Source organism: Euprymna scolopes, chromosome 6, assembly GCF_053919585.1.
Source record: "Euprymna scolopes isolate OS-2025 chromosome 6, ASM5391958v1, whole genome shotgun sequence".
NCBI lineage: Eukaryota > Metazoa > Mollusca > Cephalopoda > Sepiida > Sepiolidae > Euprymna > Euprymna scolopes.
The window spans coordinates 123,048,539-123,072,047 of record NC_136487.1 but is presented as its reverse complement, the minus strand read 5'-3'; positions in this window follow the sequence as shown (position 1 = coordinate 123,072,047).

The following is a 23,509-nucleotide window of genomic DNA, read 5'->3' as shown; positions in this document are numbered from 1 at the left end:
TATTTCCATTCTATGGAGGCCAGGTGCGAATGCAGACCCCCCAATTTTATTATACCATCCCTATTTAAGTTAAAACATACTTATCAAAGTATTCTTATGTACATCTATATCAAAAACCCTTGTAAACTTTTTTTTTTCATTTTTTATTTTCATACTTTGAGGGCCAGGCGCGAACGTAGACCCCACAATTTTTATGAACCACCGTTCTGCCAGATCAAACACACCCATTCCTGATCCTCGATACATCTTCTATCATTATATGTAATCAGTTTTTTAAAATAGTCAACCATATAGGAGCCTATTAGTGACCAGACACACACACGCACCCCCACACACAAACGTTCAGCTTTATATATATATATATATATATATATATATATATATATATATATATATATATATATATATATATGTGTGTGTGTGTGTGTGTGTGTGTGTGTGTGTGTGAAATGAAGAGTGCGTGTGTATTTTTATTACTGATACACTAATTTACTATTTATATTTTATTGTATTCTAAACTCGGTCTACATTAGCGGCTTCAGAACTTTTAAATCATCTTAATCGTCACCATTCTTCTATAATTCTTAATTCCTCGCCCATATCGCGACTAAAATTTTCTCATATGATCCAAGTACTGATAAAAAAACATCACAATGTCTTTACCCAAAAGATATTGCAAAATCTTTCCGCCTCAAAACTGGCAAAATCTGACAACTGCTGAAGTCGTAGTTGTTTATCGAATCGATTACATTTGATCCACAAATAAATTACTGTTTGATCCCTGAATCAATTACTCCGACCACAGAATTAATTATTTTTGATCTCCGAATATGAATTACTTTTGTCACTGAACTAATCATATTTGATCCTTAAATTAATTATTGTTTTTAACCCTGAATCAATTACTTTTGATTCCTGAATTAATTATATTGACTCCTTAGGCCCGAATTATTTACGTTGAATCTCTAGGAACAAATTACTATGGCTCCTGGATCAATTTATTACATCTCTGAATCAATTACTTCTGACCTTTGTATTAGTTATTTTGATCTCTGATAGATTACTTTGAACCCTAATTATACTATGGTTTAATATTGAAATTTGAACCCTAAGTATAGTATGGTTTACTATTGAAATGTCATCAAAACTTAAGCTATTTTCTCAATTAAATACCATATTTACAAGTTTTTGCTCAGAATTCACTAGTTGTAGATTTTTGGTTTACATTATTCAAATGACAAGACTTTTTCTGGTTCTCCCTCTTCTGGCCTTGATTGCGTGGTACAATGGGATAAAAGGTGGCGAGTTATTTTTAATGCTTACGAAACCAAGCTACTATCGCTCTGATCGCCACTTGACCAAACTGGAAATGAATGACTCTTGTATTCAGGAATCACTCTGCTTTGAGAAGCTCCTGGGACTAGCCTACGCTTCTAACATGAAATGGAATAATTGCATCAAATATCTTTCCAGCGTTGCTGGAAAGATGGTTAGGTCATTCTACTGCTCCAGAAGCAATCCTCTACGTGTATAAAAACTAAATGCGTGTTAAGATGTAGTACTCTTAACACATCTGGGGAGAGAGTCCTTCGAATACCTGTTTTCTGTATTGACAGAGTACAAAACCGGCTTCTCTCTCTCTCTCTCTCTATCTCTCTCTCTATATATATATATTATATATATATTATATATATAATATATATAATATATATATGTATATATATATATATATATATATATATATATATATGCATTTAGAATGGATTATGCAAATAAAATTACGTTTCTACTGAAACGTAATTTTATTTGCATAATCCATTCTAAATGCATATATATATATATATATATATATATATATATATATATATATATATATATATATATATATATATGAAGCCATATGCTTCATCAAGGCTGAAAATGAGACATTTACTTTTTGTCAGGTGTCGTAAAATACATGGCTTGTTGAAACGTAATTGCATTTGGGTAGGCCATTTGTATTGTTTATGTGATGCTATTGTGGAACTAACCCATATACAAGAAGGTTCTGGATATGACCTTAAACTATATCCAATGGTGAGGCCCCAGCTTGCGGGCTTTGGGGTGTGTGGAGCCACCCCTTAATTGCCATTCTTTTTAGGTCCACTCTGACCTGGAGTGGAAGTACCTGTTAGGGTCCCAACTATGGGTTAAATAGAAACAAAACAAATATATTCTATTAAGAACGTTTTCTTCAAAATCACTGGATTCGGCATTAAATAACCTGAAAAGGGTTGATATGCCGTAAGACAAAAACAACCAACCGACCAAATACAAGAGATGAAGTCTTTCGAGTTGTAGAAATAGACCGAGAGGTAGTACACCATTTTGGCGACACGTGCTACGAATTTTGCTCCATCGGTATCCTTTTTCTCTTTCTTACTAAGTTTTTTCTCACAGAAGAGAGATTGCAAGTCTCCAGGTGTTCGACTGAAGTTCAATCTATGTTCCTCTTACCTGTAAAATGTTCGCACCAAAGACTCGTCTAACTACAACCATTATCAACAAATTTCCTTACTCTCTATCTGGTCTTCAACCTAAACGAAGATTCCATGAACAAAATTTCTTTCCTAAAACAGCTCGTCTGTGGAACACTCTATCGCGGATCTTTTTTCCAGCTAACTGCAACATGGTCGGTACCAAGTTCAATGTAAACAAGTTCATGTTGGACAGTCCTCGTAAATAATCAAACCCTACCCAATTTCATGCATTACCGATCATCATTGGGGTGTATAACACTTACCCTCGAGTGGTTTCTGGCGTTGATAAATGATGACCAACAAAGAAAATATAAACTATAAAGGAATAACAAATGCTTGACTTATTTCTTTTTATTTACATGTTCAATCTAGACCAACTAAAGGAGAACATTGCCAACGTTATCAGAAGAATCACAAGAGAAGATCTACAGGCAGTATCTGCAAACGTTGTTAAACATGTCCAGAAATGCATAGATATCAACGGGGGGGGCGTATCCAGCATCTTTTATAACAGCACAGGCAATTTAAACAATAAAAGAATGTTACTCCTTTCTATCAGATTTTTGGGGGCTAATCTTAAGTGGGCCACCTGTAGAAGAATGCCCCGAGGTTTATAATGTGCCTGATCAGTTAGTTTTCATGTTTTATGAATTTTTTAGATGAACATTTAGAGTAGAATATTCAGACTACTGTTCTCATCTTGAATGGTATTTGCGCAAAGTTTCCGCCAATATACCACCAAACTTCACATCTCTCTTGTCGAACTCAGGAATCCGAAACAGTATGTGGCGTAGAGAATAAAATACTTAGTCAAATTCGGTTATAAATTACGCTCTTCTGAGGATGACCTTCAACCTCCACACGAAAAGATTCCAGAGTTTGACAAGATACACCTGAAGAAGCTCGGATGTTACATCGACCGCAACGTTGTAGGAATGACATTCGGGATGAGAGCAGTAGTCCAAATAATCCAAATAATCCAAATAGTCCAAATAAACCAAATAATCCAAATAATCCAAATAGTCCAAATAAACCAAATAATCCAAATAATCCAAATAGTCCAAATAATCCAAATAATCCAAATAGTCCAAATAATCCAAATAATCCAAATAATCCAAATAAACCAAATAATCCAAATAATCCAAATAGTCCAAATAATCCAAATAGTCCAAATGATCCAAATAATCCAAATAATCCAAATAAACAATTAGAAATATAATTCCAGTTTATTTTTTTTATTTCTTTCCTTCTTTTTATTCATCTCCTATTTTTCTTTCTTTTTTTTTTTAGTTTCCTTTCGTTCGTTTTTGTAATTTCAATTTTTGAAACACGATCTTGTCGAGCAGGAATTTACTGATTCAACAAGACAGATATCTTAACCAGAAAAACGATCCGATAAACCGAGGTGTTGGGTAAAAAGGAAATAATGTGAAGGAATAATCTGGGTACTTTAGTGCGAAGGAGGAAATCTCATGCTCGATTATCTTAAATAAATAAAACAACTTATTCCTTATTCGTTTTTTTTTTCTTTTTCTCTATATTGTTCTCATTTTTCGAATGCATTCCTTCAAAAATAATTCGACATTTAATGCAATTTAAGAAAAACTGCAAGCAGTACTTAATAATAACTAGATCTGTTTAATTTGACATTCTAGTATTTTTCTTTGTTTATATAAAGTAAAACAAGTTCCTGATTAAAAAATTATATATTGGAACTCAAAATAAATTTTCAATATATTTGAATACAAAATATTTTCAATATATTTGAATGCAAAATATTTTTCAATATAATTGAATGCAAAATATTTCCTCAATATATTTAAATGCAAAATATTTTTTTAATATATTTAAATGCAAAATATTTTTTAATATATTTAAATGCAAAATATTTTTTTAATATATTTAAATGCAAAATATTTCCTCAATATATTTGAATGCAAAATATTTTTTACAATGTGTTTGAATGCAAAATATTTTTTACAATGTGTTTGAATGCAAAATATTTTTTATAATATATTTAAATGCAAAATATTTTTTACAATGTATTTGAATGCAAAATATTGTTTAGAATATATTTGAATGCAAAATATTTTTTACAATGTGTTTGAATGCAAAATATTTTTTACAATGTGTTTGAATGCAAAATATTTTTTATAATATATTTAAATGCAAAATATTTTTTACAATGTATTTGAATGCAAAATATTGTTTAGAATATATTTGAATGCAAAATATTTTTTAGAATGCATTTGAATGCAAAATATTTTTTCAATATATTTGAATGCAAAATATTTTTAGAATGCATTTGAATACAAAATATTTTTAGAATGCATTTGAATGCAAAATATGTTTTCAATATATTAAAATGCAAAAAATATTTTTTCAATATATTTGAATGCAAAATATTTTCCCAATATATTTGAATGCAAAATAATTTTTCAATATATTTGAATGCAAAATAATTTTTCAATATATTTAAATGCAAAATATTTATTAAAGAAAATAACCCGACTCACGAACAAAAAACACGCAAACAAACTTCTTTAAGAAAATGGTGCGTGTAAAATAATTTTTCGGAAAGAAACTAAGTTTAAATTAAAGTCTCTCGGGCCATTATTGAATCACCATAATCCACATGACTAATGCTATTACTATTATAATGATAAATTCCCTCGCTAGATCTCACGTGCAGATTTCTTCCTTTGTGGTTACCTCAAAGAGTTGGTATAGGCAAACAAACCAGCCACTATAAATGCCCTTAAAACAATATAGAGGAGGAAATTAGGACCATAAGCTTTGAAACATTAAGTGATGTGCTGGACAATGTCCTGCAGAGAGCACAAGAGTGTGAAAATTAAAACGGTGGACATTGGACTTATGGTACTATCGCCTCCCTGGGAGGGTTATTTGGTCGAGGAACGTCTTGGGAACGCAACCAGCTCCCCGGGGAATAAACGATAGCCAACGATATATAACGATAGACACATGTTGGAAACATCAACAAAAATGGGTCGATATGTCGTCGGCTATAGCTGTCTGGCATGGGTCGCTTCTTGTGTGTCCATTGCGTCGTTACAGGCACTTTTTGTCGTCGCATTCATGGGAGGAAGTCGCATTCATGGCTGAAATCGAGCACTTGTATAAAAATAGCGAACAAATGCATTTTTTATAAAAAATATATAATTTATTTAACAGTTAACAAGTAGGAAGCATATTTAGGCGACCCATTGCGTGCACACAAACTACTATATCCCGCGCGTACGGATTGCAAGCTTTAAATGTTTTAAAACAATACAATCATATTTCAGATATCTCTCTTTCTTCATTGAAAGAGAGAGAAAAGGAGTGAAAGAGAGAGATGCGTTTTACACAATGTTTTATTTTTTCAACTTCAGATGTCCGCGTGTAAGTCTGACTTTCCTTGAATTATTCTGACACCGGTGAAATGTCATAACATGTCATGTCATTCAAACCCAACCGACATGCTCTAACCTTCCCAAACCCACAAAACACCTGCATGAAACGTTTTTAACTTCATCATAAAGGCAGGCACAAGGTTAGGAGCTAGATATAAGGGTTATTAATGTAGAAGCCTCCAGCTCTCTCAAAATGGGCTACGTCATTGTGCCACAGAGTAACATCATTTTTTATAACTAAAATAAGACCTTGTGAAAAACATACCCTAGATAAATTTCTGTAAATAAAATTAGAATAATAGACTATGATATCTTACTATATCTAAAAAAAAAAACACGGAGAGTTTCATCTACCTACATATAAAAATTGGTAAGCATAACTTAAATAAAGTAAATGAAATTTAAAATCCGTCAACTTATTTTGGGACACCTGTATGTAATTATTTGATTATTATAATTTAATTTAAACTTATTGGATGTATTATCTTTAATATGTTGTTATTTAATATGTTATTATTTTTAATATGTTATTATTTTTAATATTTTCGTATTTGATGTGTTATCATTGAATATGTTATTTTAATATGTTTTTTTAAATATGTCATTTCATATGATATCATTTGGTGCATTGGTATTTAATATAGTATTATTTGATGTGTTATTAGTTAATATGTTATTATATGATGTGTTATTATTTAATATTTTATTAACAAATATGTGTCTTTCGTATGTGTTATTGTTATTTGAACGTTTTTTTTTTAGAATATGCTATTACATGCTAGTGGCTGTATCTAGACGAGCGTTTTTATGAAAGTTTAGCAATGAGGGAGGATAAATTGAAGTTCACGCGAGCACTCGCCATTAAAATAACCAGAGAGAAAACAAATAACCATAGAGCAAACAATTATGTGAGACATCGGACTGGTTTTTTCTTTTTTACAATTGCATGACAACACTCCTTGTGGAGATGAAGTTGTTATATTACACAGTCGGATTTTGTTGCAGTTAGTTTGACCGTTTGTTCCTATTTACAATGCCTCCCTACGGGACAGAGTTAGACACCAGGGTCATTTTTTAACGTGGATCGTTGGGTTAGTCAATGGACTTTCTTGTATGTGGTGGCGTGATGGCTCAGTTGGCTGAGTATTCGCTTCGCATACAGGTGACTCAGGTTTCGATTCCTGAGTTAAGATATGTTCTACTGATGAATCCAAAGGAAAGTGAAACCCGAGTTTCGGAGCCCCGGTCTGTGGTTATCATCATCTGTGTGAGCTGCGGCATCGGTTAACTATAGAAGCGATTATGCATAAATACACACAAATATACGTCATATATATATACACATTGTTGGTGACTACCCCCTTATTTAAATATACATCTTTCTTTCGTTGGAATTTCTTAACCCATTATATATATATATATATATATATATATATATATATATATATATATATATAATAGTACATAATTATGTCAGCCACTTTAAGAAACTAGTTTCCTATCGTTGAGCACTTTATGTTGAAATAAAGTCGGTCAATTTAGCTCTTATGCGCAGATCATCATATAATGATTCGATCTCTTTGACAGACGTTAAAACGCATTAAAATAAATAAATAAATAAATGTTTAAATTCAGCAGAATTCTCGCGATTAATGGTAGCCGAATGGATAGGGTCAGACAGATGGCTTCTGTCGCCGGGTTCGAATCTACCGACTGGTGTTAATTGTGACATCCTGCACTAATGATTCCTGAAAGGATAAAACATTAGTGTCTGTAGGTATTTAATAATTATTAGAGAAAATCTATCTATCTATCTATCTATCTATCTATATATATATATATATATATATATATATATATAAGTGGACATGTCTGCGTGTGTGTGTGTGTGTGTGTGTGTGTGTGTGTAAAAATCTCCTACGAAATAACTCTCTCAATTTTAAGTCTACAGACTCGAAATTTAATATACATAGTACTGAGATTTGGAAAATCTTTGTAATCCGTTTTCGGCCAGAAATTCGGCTGTTAAGGGGTCAAAGTTCAACGATTGGACCTTTGAGAACTCTACCAAACTCCTCCGCCAATTTTGGGTCTAAACACTTAAAATTTTAGATATAGGTTACTTGGGCATGTATTTAGCTTAATAACTTTATTTGAGCCCAAAACAATTAATTTTAAGGGGTTATAATAGGGGAAAAAATTAAAAACATTGACCGCTTTTTTTTTTTTTGCTCACCATATACCTCCAAATCCCCGGGCAACGCCGGGCACCCATGCTAGTCTATATATCTATAAAAGTGAACGTGTGTGTCTATGTGTGTGTGTGTGTGTCTGTCTGTCTGTCTGTGTGTCTGTGTTAAAAAAATTGCCCGCTTTTGTTTTGCTCAACATACACCTCCAGACACCCGGGCAATTATATATATATATATATATATATATATATATATATATATATATATATATATATATATATATATAATTTTCAGTATGTTAACAAATAGAATGGTACAAATTTCTTGATTTGCCTTACGTAAAACATTGCAAAAATCTTCACAAGAGGCAGGTGTATCAAGGCGTTATAATAGACGCTGTATAAAATATATAATAATAATAATGACGTATATATGATATACAGTAAAATCATGTAATAAAAAAAGCCATTTCTATAATTGCTTATATACATGACTACATAGTTTTGCACAAATCGAGCCTTATGTGTATTGGTAAACACTTGTATTTGGCGCTTGCTTCTCACGAACTTGTGCATTTCATATACTATTTTTTTTTCAAAAGAATGTTTGTCGTGACTTACTTTGAATGATCACTACATTTTGTGGCATATAACATCATAAAGATTTACACCTATAACTCAAACGCCATTTTTTGGTTGAATCGTGTGCGCAGCATTCAAATGCAAGCGAGCTCACACTTCCGCTCTGTTGAGTATGTTTGGCCGGATTAATTTTAATGCATCATTCCAGGGCTCATACATTTCGTACTTATATTCACTTTAACATTCATCAGATTTTGGGCTATCTAGTTATTCATGAATCAATCAATCAATATATCTATCTATCTATCTATCTATCTATCTATCTATCTCACTCCCCCCTCTCTCTCTATCTATCTATCTATCTATCTATCTATCTATCTATATCACTCTCTCTCCCTCTCTCTCTATCTATCTATCTATCTATCTATCTATCTATCTATAAAAGTGAACGTGTCTGTGTATCTGTCTGTGCATCTGTCTGCTTGTGTGTCTGTGTGTGTACATTTCCCTACGCAAAAACTCTCTCAATTTAAAGTCTACAGACTCGATATTTGATATACAGGGTACTGAGATTTGGGAAAATCGATATGATCGGGTTTCGGCCGGAAATTTGGCGATTAAAGGGTCAAAGTTCAACGATTTGATCTTTGAGAACTCTTCAAAACTCCTCCGACAATTTTGGGTCTAAACACTTGAAATTTTAGATATAGATTCCTTGCACATGGATCTAACTTAATAACTCGATGTGAGCCCAAAACAATAAATTTTAAGGGGTTATAATAGGGGAAGAAGTTAAAAACATTCACCGCTTTTTTTTTTGCTCACCATATACCTCCAAATCCCCGGGCACCCATGCTAGTCTATATATCTATAAAAGTGAACGTGTGTGTGTCTGTCTGTCTGTGTGTCTGTGTACATTTCCCTACGCAATAACTCTGTCAATTTTTAGTCTACAGACTCGAAATTTGATATACAGGGTACTGAGATTTGGAAACATCGATGTGATCGGTTTTCGGCCAGAAATTTGGCTATTTAGTGGTCAAAGTTCAACGATTAGACCTTTGATAACTCTACCAAGCTCCTCGCACAATTTTGGGTCTAAACACTTAAAATTTTAGATACAGGTTCGTTGGACATGAATCTAACTTAATAACAGGATTTGAGCCCAAAACAATAAATGTTAAGGGGTAATAATAGGGGTCAAATTAAAAAAAATTGACCGTTTTTTTGCTCAAGATACACCTCAACACACACCCGGAAAACGCCGGACTGAAATGCTATTATATGTACAAAAGTGAACGTGTCTGTGTATCTGTCTGTCTGCGTGTCTGTGTGTGTACATTTCTCTACGCAATAACTCTCTAAATTTTAAGTCTACAGACTCGAAATTTGATATACAGGTTACTGAGATTTGGGAAATCTTTGTAATCCGTTTTCGGCCAGAACTTTGGCTGTTAAGGGGTTAAAGTTCAAAGAGTTGGCCTTTGAGAACTCTGCCAAACTCCTCCGACAATTTTGTGTCCAAACACTTGAAATTTTAGATATAGGTGACTTGGACATGGATCTAACTTAATAACTTGATTTGAGCCCAAAACAATAAATGTCAAGGGGTCATAATAGGGGTCAAATTAAAAAAAAATTGACCTCTGCAGTCTCTACCAAATTACTCAAACAATTTCTGGTCTAAACATTTGAAATTTTACATAAAGAGTATTCAAAGACTGGGCAAGATTTTTAATGGGTTTGGGTCGAAAATGTTTAGTTACCAATATATAAATGTATGTATGAATCCTTTTGAAGTTCGACATTTCAGACGAATAATATCGAAAAACTGCCTAAAACAATATCTTCACCTACAACTGGGCACTTTTCTACAGGGGAGAGGGTCGCTTTTTTCGCCGATATTTTTTAAAGTCATCCTCTCCTTTCGATTGTCTAGCCTTAATTCAAGCCTGCGCCACTTCCGGTTTGGTGGTGGTCGTAACAACAAAGAGGTCAGGTTTTTTCCCGTTCTTTTCCTCATTGGCGGTACGGGTTCGGGCCTGACATCCTACTACCACTTTTTTTTGTTGCTCTACATACACATCCAAACACCCGGGCAACGCCGGGTTGAAATGCTAGTGTATATATATATATATATATATATATATATATATATATATATATATATATAAAGTTAAAGGTATTCCAGAGAGAGAAATATATATATATATATATATATATATATATATATATATATATATATATATATATATAACACTCCTTATTTAAGAAACTCAATATAATTACAGAGCAATATAATGAATGAATGACAAAGATTATATTCCAAATTCCATGATGTTTACCATATTACAATTTGTTCCTTTAATTCAGTTGATATTAACAATTCTTGACAGTATCTATTTCAAGGCAGAAAATATTATATCAATATGTGAAGCTATTTTCCCCTTAACTCATCAGAAGAAATAGCAACAATCAATCAGTCAAAAAGGAAATAAAATGCGTTTTGACATGATTAAAATCCGAAAATTGAAAGAGAAGCTGTAAATACCTTATAATATGTTTCCATTACGCCATTTTGAATTTAGAAATCAAATTCTACCGCTCGTCAGTGTAGCTTGACTCTTTTAGAATTCGAACCTCAGACCATATATACCCCAAGGTAGGAGACGCTTATAACAGTATTAGTGTTGTAGGACTATGGGTAGGTTATGGGTGTGAGTCGGTGTTAACCAATTCATAATCGTAATCTATCGATTTTTAAGACCAAGGTTGCAGGCGCATGAATCTCTAGAAGTCGAAAATTGTAGAGTACACCGGGTTCGTTAAAGATAAATTTAACGTGAGATCCGATTTGCAAAAGGCTTTCACCAAATCACATCCTCACCCATATAAAATAAAAAAAAGAGTGAATAACTTCGGAAAAAATAACACCTGACAAAGAACTCGATATCGCCGCATTGGAATGATATAACAACATTTATTTACGTGTTTAAGAAACATGAAAGCAAATTGTTCCAACGTTAAGGTTTTTGCAACGAGTGTTCATTAGGCAGTCTTTGCTAAATGAGTGTCTCGCGGAAAAGGGACGAAGTTTAAAAGAAGAAGAGTTTTCGTACGATATGGTAACTTTCCATGAGAATTTAGGTGCACAACGCGCGCAAAGTCATATGGGGATTATTTAACGTCCCACAAGGATACGAATCTTTTAGACACGAGTCGGGCTGGTGAAATCTGAAGAGAAAAACTGGTTTGGGTTTTGCGGCATTCTCGGCGAAACTGTTTGAGGATGGGCAGCGGTGATGTTTACTCGTGAAACTACATCCTGGACTAGTTTTATTTTCACGGGAAAAAACATATATGCGTGTTCAAGAACATTTTTTTTTACATAGGCATCACCACATTATCAAGGCCAAGAGGCCACTCAATGATAAGGGTTAAAGAGTGTACAGTAGAAATTGGACAATATAGTAATCATTAGTAATGAAAATTTGATAAATTTGATAACTTATATGGAACGGTTCATCAAGAACTTATTTACGTTAGAATTGAAGACAACCATATTGTAGTCAGCCGGAAAGCAGGAAAACGGAAGACAATTCTAGTCTGTTTGTTGTATCACTGCGTGTAGAGTGTAACGTAGTCCCTTTATCGCATGTGTGCGGTTGAGCAAATTACAACTGTGTCTTTGCACGTTCTGATATCCGTGGGTGTTCAAACGGTGATTGCTATGAAAATGTCTCTGCCGAAGATTTGTTCCGGCCATGTGTAGCGGTAGCTACATGACCCTCCTTCTAGAAGAAAAATCGATAAAGAAGAAGGAATAAAAGTATTGCAAGTTGATGGCAGTCCGAAAGAAAAGCGACGTCATCTATTTTTTGAGTTACGATGTTGCCTGGGTTCGATAATTTGTGTAATTCTGAAAGAAATGAACCGTTCGTATCCATTTGAAGTATACGGCTGAGTTGAGCTAAAGCAGCATTTCGTATAGGAAAAGTCCTCGTCATTCTTTTGGTTCACAGCAATCTATCGTACATGCATATAAGTCTGCAAGGGAGTCTGCAAGGGAGTCTGCAAAGTCCGAAGTGACGGGTGCAAGTGAGTTTGCAGTCAGACATGACGGGGTGAGAGTGAGTTTGCATAGTCAGAAATGACGGGTGCAATTGAGCTTGCACGGTCCGAAGTACAAGTGGGTCTGTACATAAGAGTGCGATTTACTCGTGCTTGTGCCTGCATGAAAATGTACTGTGATTGTTTTAGATTCCGACGTGCTTGTAATGCGCTATTCTGAAGGTGTCGAACGTGATTCGCCAGGGGAGGGGGCGTTATTAATTCTCGCACGTGCGCACAAATGGCGGTATTTCCGATGTGCTCAGCGTGGCTGTGGTTGACGTGAGAGCATTTCTCTGTATCGTATCGCGAGTGTCATGGAAGATTCAGCGTTAAACAGAACCGCTTTGACAAGAAAGTTCTTGCAGTTTTTAACTTTTAAATTCAGATGAACATATCTCAGTTCAAACAAAAAGTTATTGATCGAAATAAGCACCATCAGAATCTACACATTTGCCAACGCAAAACAAATGCAGTTATGCCAGTAACGTACGAATCTTGCTTTCTGAAGACGATAAAGCCGCTGAAGGCGATTTTGATATCGCTTGTATTTATGGAGCAATGCTCACACAGAAAGTTGTGAAGGTGCTTGAAAAAGTGGTAGTCGGCAAGTGAGAGGTCTGGAGATAACCGCAGAGTTTCGTAGCCCAAATTCGTTAAGCTTCTGCAGGGTCGATTTAGCAACATGCGGTCGGGCATTGTCGTGGACGAGACTTGGGTCTTTTCTGTAAATTAATGCAGAGTGTTGTCATCGAAGTTTCTGATACATTTCGTCGATTTGTTGGCAGTACTTCTCTGCCGTAATGGTTTCGTCTGCATCAAAAAAAAAACTGTAATGGATTAGACCGGTTGCAGACCACCAAACAGTCAATATGACCTACTTTTGATGCAACTCTGGCTTCGGGGTCTAACTACTGAGCCGAACGTCGTCAGTTGTCGCAAAGAACCCACTTTTCATCGCAAATGACAACCCAGTTGAGAAACGGGTCGTTCTTGTTGCGTAAAAGAAGGGAAGATGGCACTTCATAACTGCGTTTCTTTTACTATCATTCAATTTGTGAGGCACCTATTTATTAAGTTTTTTTTCTTCTTTCCAATCTCTCGCAAGTGGTTGGAAATTGTCCTATACCATAGTCTAATTAAGGAGCAAGTTCTCGAATATTTGTACATGGATTAACTTTGACTAAGACTCTTAATTGAACATCTGATGGCCGACCATTACGCTCATCATATTCTAAACTCTCGTCGCCGCCACGGAATTTCTTCAACCAGCACTCTGCTATACGTTCAGTTGTGGTATCAATGCCAAACATTTCGTTGATACCTCGAGCTGTTTCGGCAGCTTTTCAGCCTAGCTTCGATTGAAATAAAAATTGTGCGATTTTGCTTTTTTCTCCATTTTGTATTTAACGTTCTGCAAAGGAGATATTACGTTTTTAAACAAATGTCATTTAAACGAAAGAACGACACTTTATACATTATTTTAAAGATGTTTGTTCGATCTATCTGATGATAGAACAAAAAACCCTCTTCAAAATTATATATAAAGCAAATATATATATATATATATATATATATATACATTGTAACATATGCAATAAAAGGTGGGGAATAAAGGAATAAATAAACGTAGGGGTATGAAAGGAAACTTACGATAAAAGCAAATAGCGTTTATCTTTGTAACAGGTTACCAAAAGGGGGGGATAAGGGAATTTACGAGAAAGCAAAATCCCATTATTTTATCGTACATGTGACACGGATAAAAATAAAGGAATGAGACACGAGGGCGAACCCAACCAAAAACACGAGAAAGAACGAAACAACGAACACCAGTAATAATATTTTCAAAATCAACTTTATCATAATAATTTAAACTATGGTAGGAGGGGATGGGATCAAATAGAATAAAAGTAAAACAAATTACGAGGGTATGGAAGGGGTGACTCTATCTACTATCTGAAAATACCAACGAGAAATCTACCAAACAAAAAATATATTAGTCCAAACGAAACAATGGCAATATGAACTCGTTAACTTAAATATATGAGAGAGAAGTAACTCACGGTTGTTATGTTTCTCAACTTTTATTTTTTTTTTAACTTTCAATAGTGAACTTTAACCTTCATTATATTCGCCTCGCCCAACAGTTTATAACATGCAATATTCGTATATCCATCCAACGTTTTGGTTATTCCTGGAGTATCGTGTCTCTTGTGTTCATGAAATTAACATTCTGTATTTCGACGACGCCGGTTTGTTCTCCCTGGCATTATCTCTTTTCTTTCGTTATTGATGGGGAGAGGGGTGTCGACATCTTCTATCTCGGCGACATCGGTCTCTCTGTCGCTGGAGTGGGAATTTTTTTCACGTCCGCTCGCCGCAGCGGCCTGGCGGTAACTGTTGTACCAAAAGGTCTCTCTTCCTCCTTTTTTTTTCTCAAAGAGTGAAAGTAACTTGATTATGTTAGCCAGACATGCGGCGACATTCACTATAAGTGGCTTGGATCAACTTCCTTTTAAGGATGAAGTCTCAAGGGAATATTAAATTTACAAACGGATCTCTGTTGCATGTATGTCCAGGTCAAGGGGAAATAACCGCATTAGGTTTTGTAGTTCTTGCAAGGAGGTGTCGACGTCTTCTTACACACATCCTCTGGTATTCCCAAATGGTCACCCTACTGGGATTGACCAGGCTCACTTTGCTCAACTTTGAAGATCTAATGAGAAACAACGTCTCAATGGAATATAAAGAATAGAAATTTGATCCTGAGTTTTCTTCTGCAGTCTCGCTCGCAGATTGTCGAACTAGGTAAAAATGGGTATCGTAACGAATTTGGAAAAAAAAAACAGTATTCATTTTAGGTGTTCGCTAGCTGAAGTACCCGGCGTTGCCAGGTTGTATTTGATATATTTGAATGTTCCGTCCTCATGCATAATTATCGTATTTATTCAGCGAAACATTAATTCATAATGGTTTCCATATTCCCCAGTAGGTAGGAGCAGTAGGTGCGTTTTATTTTATAGGGGTCTCGCCAGTAGCAATAATTCTCTTTTCTAGTTTAATCTTTTATCTTTTAATCCTTATTTCAAAATATGATGCAAGAATCTATATATTAATACCATAGTGTTTTTGATTTCGCTTGTCGTAAAATACGTCTAAATATATTTAAAACCATGCAGATATTCATATTTATTATTTCCAAAAGAAATATGATGGCAAAATTAAAAGTGTACAACTTATGCTTTCTACCGATCCAACTTATGACAACAGGACCATTGCCAGCACCCCCGAAATTCAGTAATGGATTGTCACGAATAACTGGGACGTGCACAGGGTGATGAACATAGTTTCCGGCCACGGTTACTGTAATGATGTGGTTTAAAGTGAGGGTCACATTATGCTACCCCATATCTCCGAAATCGGCTTGAAAGTCAGCATCAAAGTATACCTATATGGGCTGAAGGGTGTGGTGATCCTCAGGTGCAATCTGGTTACTGCTGGCAAACCCTGGGTGTTGCAGCAGGACTCGGTGCTTGCCCACACGTCCAAACAGATACAGGTTTGGCTTTAGAAGGACTGCTTCAACTTTGTACCCTTCTCTCCCTGACCCCCTCCTCACAGACCTCAACCCGCTATATTACTTCGTTTGGTCATCTACATGACCTCCAACAACGCTAAAGCTAGACTAATCGCAGCCAATCGCCGAGTATTTGCCGAGCTCCGGCCGGCGCTTGTGGAAAAAACATGCTTCTAGTTCCGGACCCGTATCGTGGTGATTCTTGCTTAAGGCAGCTATATTGAATGGACAGAAGCGCTACTACATTATCTAATTGTCTGAATTCATTATTTAAATGAACGTTTTAAAATTAAGCTGTCGTTTTATTAGGGCGACACTTTTTCATTCCACTCTGCACACACACACACACACACACACACGTGTGTGTGTATGCATGTATGTATATATAAACTTAAGAAGTAAAAATTAAGTTTACAAGCAGAAAGCTTTTATTAAAATTAAAACGAATATTGATATGTATATAGTAATCGCAACCAAATAAAAAAGCCCAATACAACTAAAATAGGAAATAGAGCTTGTCATAGAAGAACACAATGTAAGGCTGTAAATGATATATTACAAGAATTTATTACTCATAAGGATACACAAATGAGAAATATTAAGATCATCTTAATCTGCAGTGTTTCATAGAAATGCGTTCTTTTCACCAGAGGAAAGATATTAGCAAATGAATGTTATAGCAAAGCTATGAATTTGTTGGTATTTGCATAAATACGGCATAATCATTGGTATTTGCATAAATACGGCATAATCGTTCGTATTTGCATAAATACGGCATAATCGTTCGTATTTGCATAAATACGGCATAATCGTTCGTATTTGCATAAATACGGCATAATCCTTCGTATTTGTATAAATACGGCATAATCGTTCGTATTTGCATAAATACGGCATAATCGCGTTGACACACAGTTTCTCGTCATATCACCGAAGTTAAGCAACGTTGAGCGTCGTTAGTACCAGATGGATGACCGTTTGGGGATTCTAAGCGCTGTATGTGCTCTCCGCTTATCTCGGCATTTCTTTCCACTCGTCCTATACAAACACTTCACTTGCCACTGGTATTTAACAATGTCAACTCAGGAGAGGTGTGGGTGTCGATTGCGCACCCTTTGCCACAAAAGTTTCACGCGCAAGCACCCCTTCGTGGGTATCCATAATCTGCCAAAGACTGAAAGATATTAGCAAAACGGGGGGTTTGCATAAATTGAAACTGCCTTATATGAAAACTAGTCATAAATGCTAACAAAGAGTTCAGGAAATGAGAAAAAGAAACGAAAAATGAAAAATGCGCATTAAGATTACGAAGCAAACCAGATAGACAGAGCCGGTGTGTAATGAATGAATGCGTGAATGTAGGATTGACATGAAATTCTTAAAGATAAACTAAAATGACCGAAAAATGGGCTGAAATGCCTTAAATAAATAAAAAGTAAATGACTTAGAATGACTTTAATGAACTTAAGGATGAATTTAATGACCTTAAGAATTACTTGAATGCTTAAAATATAACTGGAATCCTTCAAAAACAAGTTGAATGATCTGGAGAATGACTTGAATTGCTTTGAGACTGACTGGTTGTAAAGATAGTGATCATTTTACATTAAATTAATACAGAAAACTGATCCCCCATTTATATCACAAAGTTACAAACATAAGTAAAGCATGTAGTAAGACAGATACTACACTTTGATCTTGGCCAAAAGGCAAAGAAAAGGGTATTTATTTGTTCCCCACCGAGCAAATTAGGCAGAAGGCCGATTTTTAATGTGAGGAGTAAACGGGAAATGGGGACCAACTCCCTGGGGAGTAGAGGAGCTAGATAGTGATAATTGGTATGAAGGGTTGCCCCTCATTGACAAAGGTCTTATATGTGGGGTTGCCCCCCGCATATGGTCTTTGCTTGCAGTATCTGCCGGAACAGATGCTACACTTTAATCTTGGTCGAAAGGCCAAGAAAAGCTAAGAACAGGGTATTTATTTGTTCCCCCACCGAGCAAATTAGACACCAGGATGTTTTTTTTTATGCAGGAGTGAAGGGGAAATGGGGACCAGCTCCCCGGGTAGTAGGGGAGCGCAATAGTGACAATTGATATGAAGGGTTGCCCCTACATTGACAAAGGTCTTATATGTAGGGTTGGCATTTATTTGTTCTCCCACCGAGCAAATTAGGCAAAAGGCCGATTTTTAATGTGAGAAATGAAGGAGAAATGGAGACCAGCTCCCCGAGGAGTAAGGAAGCTGGATAGTGACAATTGGTATGAAGAGTTGCCCCTACATTGACAAAGGTCTTATATGTGAGGTTGCCCCCACGTATGGTCTTTGCTTGCAGTATCTGCCGGAACAGATCTTACACATTAATCTTGGCCAAAAGGCAAAGAAAAGCTAAGAACAGCATCTATTAACAACAGACCTTTGATCTTAACAAAAAAGGCCAATCACAAAAGTGTTACGGACAAACCGACCGACCGACGGAGTGACTTATAGAGTCGCTTGCACGCGACTAAAAATGTTTTTTTTAAGACATGGCGATTGCTTGTAATAATCAGAAATATAAATAAACTTGTTATACCTTGCTAAGCTGTCCATTCTTCCCCAAGTAGCCACATCTCTGGCTAGATTCTTAGATAGCTTGACGCATTACATATAGGTGGCGAATTCTATTGAAAAAGCAAATCGCATAGACGTAACCTGTGTGCCTTGTACGCAATCTTCTATTGATGGTGTCACAAACAAAACATATGCTTAAATATTGTAAGATTAAAAACCGAGATGAAAGGATGTGAAATGCATTGCCTCCGTTCAGTCTCGAAAGACAATGGATACCTCGTAGGGGCAGCTACACATGTAATTGTGAGGCAAGGGTTGCGCAATATATAACAACACATCTCCTGAATCCGCACTGTTTGGGTCCAGTGGCAAGGAGAAGTCCAGCACGTACAGCACCTGGAAGTCCCAAATGGTCAACCATTTAGTACTGACCAGGCTCAACGTTGCTTAACTTCGGTGATCCAGCGGGAACCGGTGTGTTAACGTGATTATGCCGGATGTAAAATGGCTACGTATTTTCAAGACAAAATGATTATATGAATCCCGAATGCACACACTTTTTTTTACTTCCGTTTCTGTTGTATTTTATATCCGTCGTATTTTTAAATCAAATCGTCAGCCATTACTAAATCTTATAAACGGATACGGAAGATGTGTTACGCCGGCTCAATTATCCCTACGTGAAAGAAAAAAAAAACTTAAGAATTCAAAATAATCTTTAATTCTCGACTGCTTGCAAACTGATTTTTCTACAAACCTGAATTACACAAATTTTGGATAGTAAATTTGGATTTATTTTTCAACATTATAAATCTGGCTCTTATGATTATTTATTTTGAAAATTATTAGTAAATAAAAGTAAAAATTATTGTTTGTTTGCTTAGTTGTTCTTTTAATATAAATAAAACTATATTAGCAATATTTGCAGGCTTAGAAATTCACTGGAATAAACCAAATTTTATAAATAAACATTTATTTATATTGATAATATTTCTATGTAAATCTCATATGTTTATTGGACATAGTTTAATCTGTTAGCTGAGAGGATGTTCTATAAAATTTCGTTTTGTATGAGGTCAGCTAATATATATATATATATATATATATATATATATATATATATATATATATATATATACTAGACTACCCGTGACCCGTTGGGTCAGTATGTTATATTAGCTAGAGAATTCATGTATGAGCGTGACACTTGTGGCGTAAAGAAAATAGTTTTTTTTCTGACATAACAGAAACATTTCTATGAAAGTATATTAAACTGAAAAATCACGGGCAGATCACTCAAACATGAAAAAAATCCTCCTTATTCATGTAAACTTACCTATTTTTCCGAATAATCGCTCAAAAATCCAAAATTAAACATGATTTTCCTACGAATCGAACGCCGACGAAAGTCATTTAGCAGCAAAAAATCCCATGAGCCTACCCATGAGAAATATAAGAATGAAAAACCCATATCGGAATTTTTCAACCAAGTTATAGAAACTTAAAATCTAAAAAAAAATAATTAATAAAAACTGAAGCAAAAAAATCAAACCAAAATCAATAAAATAAAGTAAAACTAATATTGAAACAAATTAGTAAATGTATCAACAAATTCACCGTTCTCACACAACTATTTTGTATCTAGAAGTATAAACAAAAAATAACCAAAGGAGGAAGGAAGGAAGGAAAAGGGACGGATAGAGAGAAGTAGTAGTAGTAGTAGTAGTAGTAGTAGTAGTAGTCTTGGCTTTACTACAATTGTTCTTATGTTTGTCAACGGGTTAAAGTTGTTTAGTTGTAAGAAAATAGCTACAGTATAGTTGTAATAAAGAATAGTTGCAAAACACCCTCACTCTTCCCATGTTAAATAATAATTTCGAAATAATAACATTAATATTTCAGTGCGCAGGTCAAAATCTGCAAAAGAAGCGATTTGTGTTTATTTGTTTACGTTGTTATGGGTTAATGTTTATGCGCGAATGCGCAACCGGGTGTCGTAAACCGGAAAGTGGGTTACATCATTCGTTACAAGGTCATTTGAGTTTTATAATTATATGTGTGTGTATGTGTATATATATAGGGTTGTGAAAATGTACATTTTACATATATTTTCTATTGTTTATGTATACCATCTTTTAAATGAAGACTCGACATAGAGCAACTATCTTGTTTTATCTTCGTTAGCTATTTCAGCTTATGACGCAAAAAATGCCTGCCCATAGTACATAGCGATTACAATTGAAGATGGATTTGATGTGAGTGGTTTATGTTTATATCCTTTGCAATCCTGTGCATTTTTTTTGTGTCGAGAATTTTTTTTTGTGTCGAGAATTTTTTTTTTAATGCGTCACGGAGAAAATATCCAGTATTAACAAATAAATATTGGTTGTTCTTCCATGAACGAAACAGATATGGAAATGTGTCAAAATTTGCTTGAAGAAAAATATGATTAGTAAGATGAATTACATCTTGGACTTTTAAAGCTAGAACACACACACACACACATATATATATATATTCATGTAAGCAACTCGTGTTAATTTGTTTCGTTCTCTATACTCTTATTTTTTTACATCCAAAAGTTAAAGAGCTACGAAGACGAAGGTGGTACCATTAAAACGAGCGACTTTTTGTGCCCCAGAATTTATTTGTCGACATAGTCATTATACATGCATTTTTGCCGGGAATTCATGGACGCACGTCCATGACAGAGATTGCTTTCTTAGGGCTCATATCGTCAATATCTGCAACAAAGATATGAAGCTTTTGATCATAAGTCATCGTAGCAATGCCATTTGCAACGCCCTCTTATATATTGGGCCGGAAAAAATAGAAGGTATTACTTTTGGAACATCCATTATATATATATATATATACTAGCAGGAAGACCTGACGTTGTCCGGGATTGAATGATGATCAAGTAATATTTCACACTCCTATATTTTTATTGTCATCAAAATCCGTGAAATTGCCCGGTAGGAAGCTTCATATGCCTCCATGCAGTAATTTAGTCCAAAATATATGTCATTCTACATTGCATTCTAGAGAACCTACTGTTTCTTTTATAATTTGTTTTATATAAACTTCTTTCTCAGTTAACGAAAAAAATATTAAGAAATTTACGTGCGAGGTTTGAACCTACAGATCACGTCATGCAAAAAAACAAACAAACAAAAAAACACGTACATTTTCAAGTGTTGTAAATTCTTTACAGTTAACGAAAAAAAAAAAGAAGAAAATTCCGTGTGGAGTTTAAACCTACAAAACAAACAAACAAAAAAAGTACCAAAAGAAAACACGCTATTAATTTACGCAGAGTAGAATTTGGACGGCTCGTTGTTCTATCATTGTTGCTAAGCGACGACATGGAAAAATGATTTACCGGTGATAGATAAATTAAAATAACGGTTTCCATTATCGATTATCGGTAATTATCGGGGGTATTCTAAGAAAAAACTTAACTAAGATCAATCTCAGACTTATACACTAACGTTCTGTAAATTTTAAAGACAATCTGTTCAGTTATTTCGGAGTCTATAAGAACTCACACACAAAGTTGCACTTATGTAATTGAATATATACATAATTGTATATATATGTATTGCACTTATGTAAATGTATAAATATAATTGTATATATATATATATATATATATATATATATATATATATATATATAAACTAAAACAATAACTTTATACGACTATTTATTTATTAATTGATGTAGAAATTTTCGTTAATATGGATAAGTCACTGTTTTTTTTGCTGAGTTTTTTTTCAGGAATTTTCATTACATTAACTTTCATGAGTGACTGAAAAAAAACCTAAATGGTTGAAAATGTTAAATCAAATATATTTTCTTTTTTAAGAAAGAAGCGAGCAATAGCCAGTTTAGAATTTTTTAAAAATGTATGAGAAAAAAGCAACTCATTTTTTACGTTGAATTTTTTTGCTGTACTCGGGTGTCAAGGTCACCCTATGATGAGGTTTAATGAGTGTTAGAAAGGCGTTGAGATCACACCGTGACGATCATTAATTGTTGAGCTTGGGTATGGTTTAATCATCTAAGTGAACAGTTCAACATTTTGTTTTTACTTGAGAGTAATCACTTAGTAAGGCCGGAAGGTCACTTGAGGATAAGAGTTACTAAACGTAAGGCGGTGGTATAGTAATCGTTAATTGTGCAAATTGGGTAGGATTTGATTATTTATTGGGATGAAGAATTATTTACATTGGACTTTAATGTTGTATTCAACAGGGAATCAAGACAGCGGAACGGTGTTCCATAGATGGGCAATTCTGTGAAATAAGTTTTTTTTCTTATAGAATATACGTTTAGATTTAGGTTAGAGAGTGTGAGAAATCATATATCGTGGTTGTAACAAGTCGAGTGTTTTTTGTCAAAATTTGGCAAGTGGGGGGCATAGACTGAAGTTCAGTCGAGCCCTTGCCATGAAACTAATTTACATTAGATTTGTAAACGACTATGCCATAGTCAGATGGGAAGCAGCCATTACATAGACGGACAGTTCTAGAAAAGAAACTTTGCTCATGGAATTTTCGTT